Source organism: Schistocerca cancellata, chromosome 1 (genome assembly GCF_023864275.1).
Source record: "Schistocerca cancellata isolate TAMUIC-IGC-003103 chromosome 1, iqSchCanc2.1, whole genome shotgun sequence".
NCBI classification, from domain to species: domain Eukaryota; kingdom Metazoa; phylum Arthropoda; class Insecta; order Orthoptera; family Acrididae; genus Schistocerca; species Schistocerca cancellata.
Genome location: NC_064626.1, coordinates 502,448,711 through 502,455,448, shown reverse-complemented (window position 1 = coordinate 502,455,448; position 6,738 = coordinate 502,448,711). Strand labels below are relative to the sequence as shown.

Below are 6,738 nucleotides of genomic sequence, written 5' to 3'. Positions count from 1 at the left end.
GGGTTGGCAGGAGAGCCAACACCGTGATATTAGAGGAAGCCGAAAGGCACCCGTTTTAGCTCACGCAGGCTGGCGTGAGGTCTGGAACAGGACAAGGAAATTAGACTTTAGAAAAACGGACGTAGCTTGTGGAATACTTAACTTTAATCCATTAATGATGAGTGTCGCTCTTGTCGGTACATGATTACAGTATCAATAGTAACTGGTACTGGCGCCTTGCTAGGTCGTAGCAAATGACGTAGCTTAAGGCTATGATAACTATCGTCCCGGCAAATGAAAGCGTATTTTGTCAGTGAACCATCGCTAGCAAAGTCGGTTGTACAACTGGGTCGAGTGCTAGGAAGTCTCTCTAGACCTGCCGTGTGGCGGCGCTCGGTCTGCAATCACTGATAGTGGCGACACGCGGGTCCGACGTATACTAACGGACCGCGGCCGACTTAAAGGCTACCACCTAGCAAGTGTGGTGTCTGGCGGTGACACCACAGTCTATCCTATAACTTTGGCAACAATAGTACCGGTATATGTATTTCGAAGTATGAGAACAATTTTCGCTTATAACTTTGGAGCCGGTCATTTCCGGACAGTGGTCCCGTACCTCAAATTGATACGTTTACACTTCTTCATCGTGCTTAAGAGTTTGTATCACAATGATGGAATCACCTTGTATAAAGTATTGAATCAAAACACTTTTATATGCCATCACAGTGTTGCCAAATTAGCCTTCTTTGACAACCAATTTCTACCGGAAATATGCACGGAACGTTATCCTCTTACACACTTTTTTTTTATTGTTAGTATGCAAGGAAACGTGCAGTGGCGTCCGAGTGTGACTTGTATATCTCTCACGCAGTTAAAGGATTGAGATAAGTTCTAGTGTTTGTTTACTACGAAAGAAATGTAGACTGCACTCCCACGATATTGTTCACTAATGAATGTGTGATGAGGAAAAAAATTATGAAGACAGAGGAACACGAAAGGGTGAACTAAGTTTGTTCGACACACACAACTAGAAACGTTTAGTTTACGTCCGAAGTACATGTGTAGCCCGGGGCGTCGGCAGCGTAGCTGTTCTCTCGACGCTATTGCAGCTCCTCGTGAGGCGCTTTATTGTGGGCTGCGCTCCCTCCAGTAGGGATATTCTAATGAAGAAAAGGCACAGTAGCAGTGTTTAGCGAGCGCGAGGCGGAGGCGGGCTGTGGAGGTGGCGCCGGCAGGGGTTGGTTGATGGGGGGGGGGGGGGATGGGGTGCGGGGTGGATACGGGCTGCGCGCCGCTGCGAATCTGGTTATCTGCGAAACGTGATTTCGCAGTGAGCGCGCCCGCACCCGCCACCACAAAGGGAGCTCGGTTTATCAGTTAATTTTCAGGCCTGGGGGGGAACGCCACCTGGCTGCCACAACCCGGGGGGTTGAGTGGGGCGGGGCAGCCACGCGGAAGCGATGCCCTCTCCAGCAGCCTCCCGCTAGCTGCCGGCATAGCTGCATCCCTCTGTATGAAGGCCGCGTCAGCAGGGCTGCTTGTTGCTGCCGACCAACACAATTCCTTCAATTCCTGCCTGTGAAGGAAACGATTGGAGAGATTCAGGGAAGTGCAGTTGGAGCTGTAACCGGTCGTCTCACGCAGTGGATGAAGATGCTACCACACGAAAGACAGCCTGTATTGAGGAAGCTGTAGGACTGATCGTCAACTTGTGGTTAGTGTGGATTTCTTTGTAGCCAAGGATTTCTACCACGCTGAACTCAGCTTATGTTCTAAGGATCCAAGAAAGGAGTGGTTGCGAGGTGTGATCGCTGATACACGTTTAGCGTGGACTACAGCACGCTTAAGGACTGTTACCACACTGTAAAGGTTCACATGACTAATCGTTAAAAGATGAGTATGGTGTAGTAAAAAAGCACTCAGTCTTCAGGCCACGAGTGGCCTACCGGGACCATCCGACCGTCGTGTCATCCTCAGAGGAGGATGCGAATAGGAGGGGCGTGGGGTCAGCACACCGCTCTCCCGGTAATTATGATGGTATTCTTGACCGAAGCCGCCACTATTCGGTCGAGTAGTTCCTCAATTGGCATCACGAGGCTGAGTGCACCCCGAAAAATGGCAACAGCGCATGGCGGCCTAGATGGGCACCCATCCAAGTGCCGACCACGCCCAACAGCGCTTAACTTCGGTGATCTCACGGGAACCAGTGTGTCCACTGCGGCAAGGCCGTTGCCATGGTGTAATACCGATTAGAAGAATTCAAGGATTCCGAATCCTCCAGGGAGCAGATACGTGCCCTTTTGAACCGAAGTCAGTGGCGTATCACATCAGATTATAAGCTTATCACCTCCTCTTACACTTACTCCTCCTGTGTTGCCTATAATTGATTTCCTCTTTGTGTTGTCTGATGATCTACTTAGAGATTTGACAAAGACTAGATCAAATTGATGAATTACAAACGATGGCCTAGATGGGCACCCATCCAAGTGCCGACCACGCCCAACAGCGCTTAACTTCGGTGATCTCACGGGAACTGGTGTGTCCACTGCGGCATGGCCGTTGCCATGGTGTAATACCGATTAGAAGAATTCAAAGGATCCGAATCCTCCAGGGAGCAGATACGTGCACTTTTGAACCGAAGTCAGTGGCGTATCACATCAGATTATAAGCTTATCACCTCCTCTTACACTTACTCCTCCTGTGTTGGCTATAATTGATTTCCTCTTTGTGTTGTCTGATGATCTACTTAGAGATTTGACAAAGACTAGATCAAATTGATGAATTACAAACGATGGCCGTAGTGGCCGAGAGGTTCTAGGCGCTTCAGTCTGTAACCGCGCGACCTCTACGGTCCTGCCTCGGGCACGGATGTGTGTGATGTCCTTAGGTTAGTTAGGTTTAAGTAGTTCTACGTTCTACGAGACAGATGACCTCAGATGTTAAGTCCCATAGTGCTTAGAGCCATTTGAACCATTTGTATTACAAACTTAACTGACACACTATTTATTCATGAAAAGTACAGCTTCAATTGACACGTGATCGCTGATACATGTTTAGCGTGGACTACAGCACGCTTAAGGGCATCGTGAAAAGTAATGCCTGCAATTTTTTATGTGGAAAGTCTTAATACTTTTTTTAAATAAAACAAACGTTATTTACATTCCACATCTTTATCCTTCACGCCTACATATTTATTTCTCAACATTCTCACACTGCGACGCACACGTTTCTCCCAACGAGATACCAGTTTATTGATACTGTCTATTTGGAATGTTTAACTTTGTTGACGGAGGCACAACCTCGCCTCTGCTTCGGCCGCTTCATCTCCAACAAAGGGAAGTTTCCGAAGTGTTTCTAAGTTTTGGAAACAGACGAAAATTAGATGGTGCCAAGACGAAACTTTGGAGGATGATCGATAACAGTGAACTCAAGGCGTCGGATTTCTGCAGATGTCGCAGCGCTTGTGTGTGGTCTGGCTTTGTCAATCTGAAGAAGAGGGTACTAGATGTATGGACAAGCTCTTCGAATTCTCATGCACCGACATAGTTCTGTTACACGCTATAACTTGGAGGTCTCTGGCGGCAGAGGGTTGCAAATATGTAGACATGAAGAATAAAGATGTTCTAATAGAATGTTAATCATGTTTGGTTTATTTGAAAAGCGTTATGAGTTTTCACGTAAAAAATTGGGAGGCATCCTTTTTCAACATGCCCTTGTAAAAATACATCCTCGCCATTACTGTGCGCCTCAATTATCTTCTGAAATAATTGAAACAGAGATAAGGTACATATACGTCCTAACCAGGCCGTGGCACACATGTAATTATAGCTTTGGCCTCTTTGTTTGCTGAGCTTTCTGAAAGGCACTATGGCGTTAGCAGTAAATTTTATGTTATGGGACTTTTGAATCCATATGCTGTACAATAATCATTATATGTAAGGATTCTGTACTCCTACAAAGTAAACAGAGAGAGATTATTTCCATGCTTATGGAGCATAGAACCTGGCGTCGGTGCAACAAAAGTGTTTAACTGCACTGCTCTGTCCACTACACGAACTATACTGATAGTTCGAGGAACCAGTCGATGTCTTGATTGAAACGAGGTACATAGCCATTCTACAGACTCTCCAAGAAGGTTCGTAGACGCGCCAAAGTCAAATAACGTGCCTAGTAAACAGTCTGAAAAACAATCAAAACAAGAGAGAGAGAGAGAGAGAGAGAGAATTTAATTTGTACTTTAACCTTCTTGTTACGTTGTAGAGAGAGAATGAGAGTCTGACATCACAGCCATGTGTAATAGAGCTTGATGTCAGTGATGCGTGTCAGCGAAGCACAGCATAGTCTTAAGTGCTTTTGTTCCGCGTGGATGGAGAGTTACATTATCCGTGCGAAGTCAGCAGTTAGCACGCAGCCTCGTACAGGACGTAGCTTGCGGAAACGATGATCTCCAGCTATCTTCGCTGTCGGAAGACGGAGATACAGTATACAGGTAATGCAGAAGAGTACTGTTTTCGGTACAGACAATAAAGATCCGATAATATTTAATTGGTATCATAAACGAGGCCAAAGGGACGACTTATTTCAACTTTGTGCCCATGAAACCAGTATTGGACTTTTCAAACAATGTGAATAGGATCATATGCATCTTGCGATATACAGTCTGCTGCTGAGACCAATGCCTGTACCTCTGAATAAAGGTGGTCTTCTACTTCAGCAGTCACTTTTTCTTTCAGTGAGCCTACGGAGCCGGCCGCGGTGGTCTAGCGGTTCTGGCGCTGTAGTCCGGAACCGCGGGACTGCTACGGTCGCAGGTTCGAATCCTGCCTCGGGCATGGGTGTGTGTGATGTCCTTAGGTTAGTTAGGTTTAAGTAGTTCTAAGTTCTAGGGGACTTATGACCTAAGATGTTGAGTCCCATAGTGCTCAGAGCCATTTGAACCATTTTTGAGCCTACGGAACTTCCACACGACCACTAAAACTATTCCATAACTGAAAGATGACAGTTTGGGTTGTAAGTGTTATTAGGTGATTCATACATTTTAAAAGCACACTCGTCGAACACGTTTTGTATTTCCATTAGTCGATGGTCAGAGCTTTATGGTCTCTGCTCTACTGAACCGTCTTCTTTGCATATACCTGGTTTAAAAGTGGCACTTCAACCATTTATGTTTTGCTTAGCTATTACCTATCGGACTGTTGTAATTGACAGTCTCTTCTACCAGCTTAATAAGCTCAGAAATCCTTTACGTTGCAGCTGTTTTGTTATTAGAAGTGTTAATCATCTTTCATGCCTCATAATTTTTACCGTTGAGTTAAGTTTATCTTCAGATACTGGATTTAGTATTTTTCTATGAGCGTTGTATTTTCTCATTACATTACATACAGCAGTGTTTTTATATGAGTTGGTACACACACGCATCAACTTATCGATGGCAAACATGTGTCGCCTTCAATGTCTGACTTGACAGTGAAGTAACATAAAACCGCAACGATCATAGTCGGTCTGGCGATTGAGAACACTGTCAGTCATACGATGTTGCAAGGGGGAAACAAAATATATTAACAATGCGTAACAAGGCGTTCCTCAAGTGTTCGTACCACGGTAATTCTCAGTATGTTATCCAGTCTCTGTTATAATACTCCAGGGCACTCAAAAACAGGAGTATCGGAATGAAAGATGACATTCTTCTCGGAGAGGCAATTGGGTAATTCTGGAGTGTCAGTAACAGATAAGCGCTATGAAACTGAGTACTGACTGATGGTTTAAGTTCCCACCTGGCGAGCGACGCACTCTTTTAGTGAAAGGCTGTGAGCTATTTTGGAAGGCTGCTACTGCAGTCGATCTGTAAAACTGTTTTACTGCGTCCACCGCACTACATGATCTACCGAATAAACTGGACCTGAGCTGAACATATAAGATTCATATTGATAGATGGGATGGGGTGGGGAACAAGTCAAGTTCAGTTAGAAATTTTTTTAGTTTTCCATGATTGCTGTAAATATCATGTCGTTCCTCATAACTTCAGTATCAAAGTTCAGATGGCTCTAAGCACTATGGGACTTAACATCTGAGGTGAACAGTCCCCTAGACTTAGAACTACTTAAACCTAACTAACCTAAGGACATCACACACATCCATGCCGGAGACAGGATTCGAAGCTGCGACCGTAGTAGCAGCGTGGTTGCGGACTGAACCGCCTAGAACCACTCTGTCACAGCGGCCGGCTTAACTTCAGTATCGGCGGGACCTAAAACATTCATCTTCTTTCCTTGTGGATATGCTCTGTGTGCACGGCTCTCGCACTGTCAGACCAGTGTTCGTATTTATCATTAATGGTAAGCTGTTATCCATTTCCTTCTGCGCCTTGTTTGCCGTTTCTGAATTCAGTGCGCTTGAAGTGATCTTATCCGAACTGTGATTTTGTATACCCCGTGTGTGGTGGGTTGAGAATAATTCGCCTAAAGACATAAGTTGTCGCTCAGCAAGAAGATACCACATATTCTTTGCCACTGTTTGTCATTTCCTCTTTCCATTTCTAGATAATCTACCGAGCAGTGGAAAAGAGAAGGGCTGATAACAAGCCCCTTTGCAGACAGCTTCTCTTCCTGTCTCCATCCCGGCGCGACAAAGTGTTTCATTTTGTTGGCGTACTGCATAATGCAAACATTTGTAATGTAAATATGATCTATAAAGTCCTTCCATTTAATGAAAGAAGCAACCCAACCGAGAGATACTTTATTGTATCAGGGCAAAATATGA

The 6,738-nt window shown here is 45.1% G+C and overlaps 1 pseudogene; it reads right to left on the bottom strand.

The window, feature by feature from the left end:
• Positions 1-2,095: 2,095 nt before the first annotated feature.
• On the bottom strand, positions 2,096-2,213 carry LOC126105619 (5S ribosomal RNA; annotated as a pseudogene).
• Between the last annotated feature and the right edge of the window lie 4,525 nt (positions 2,214-6,738).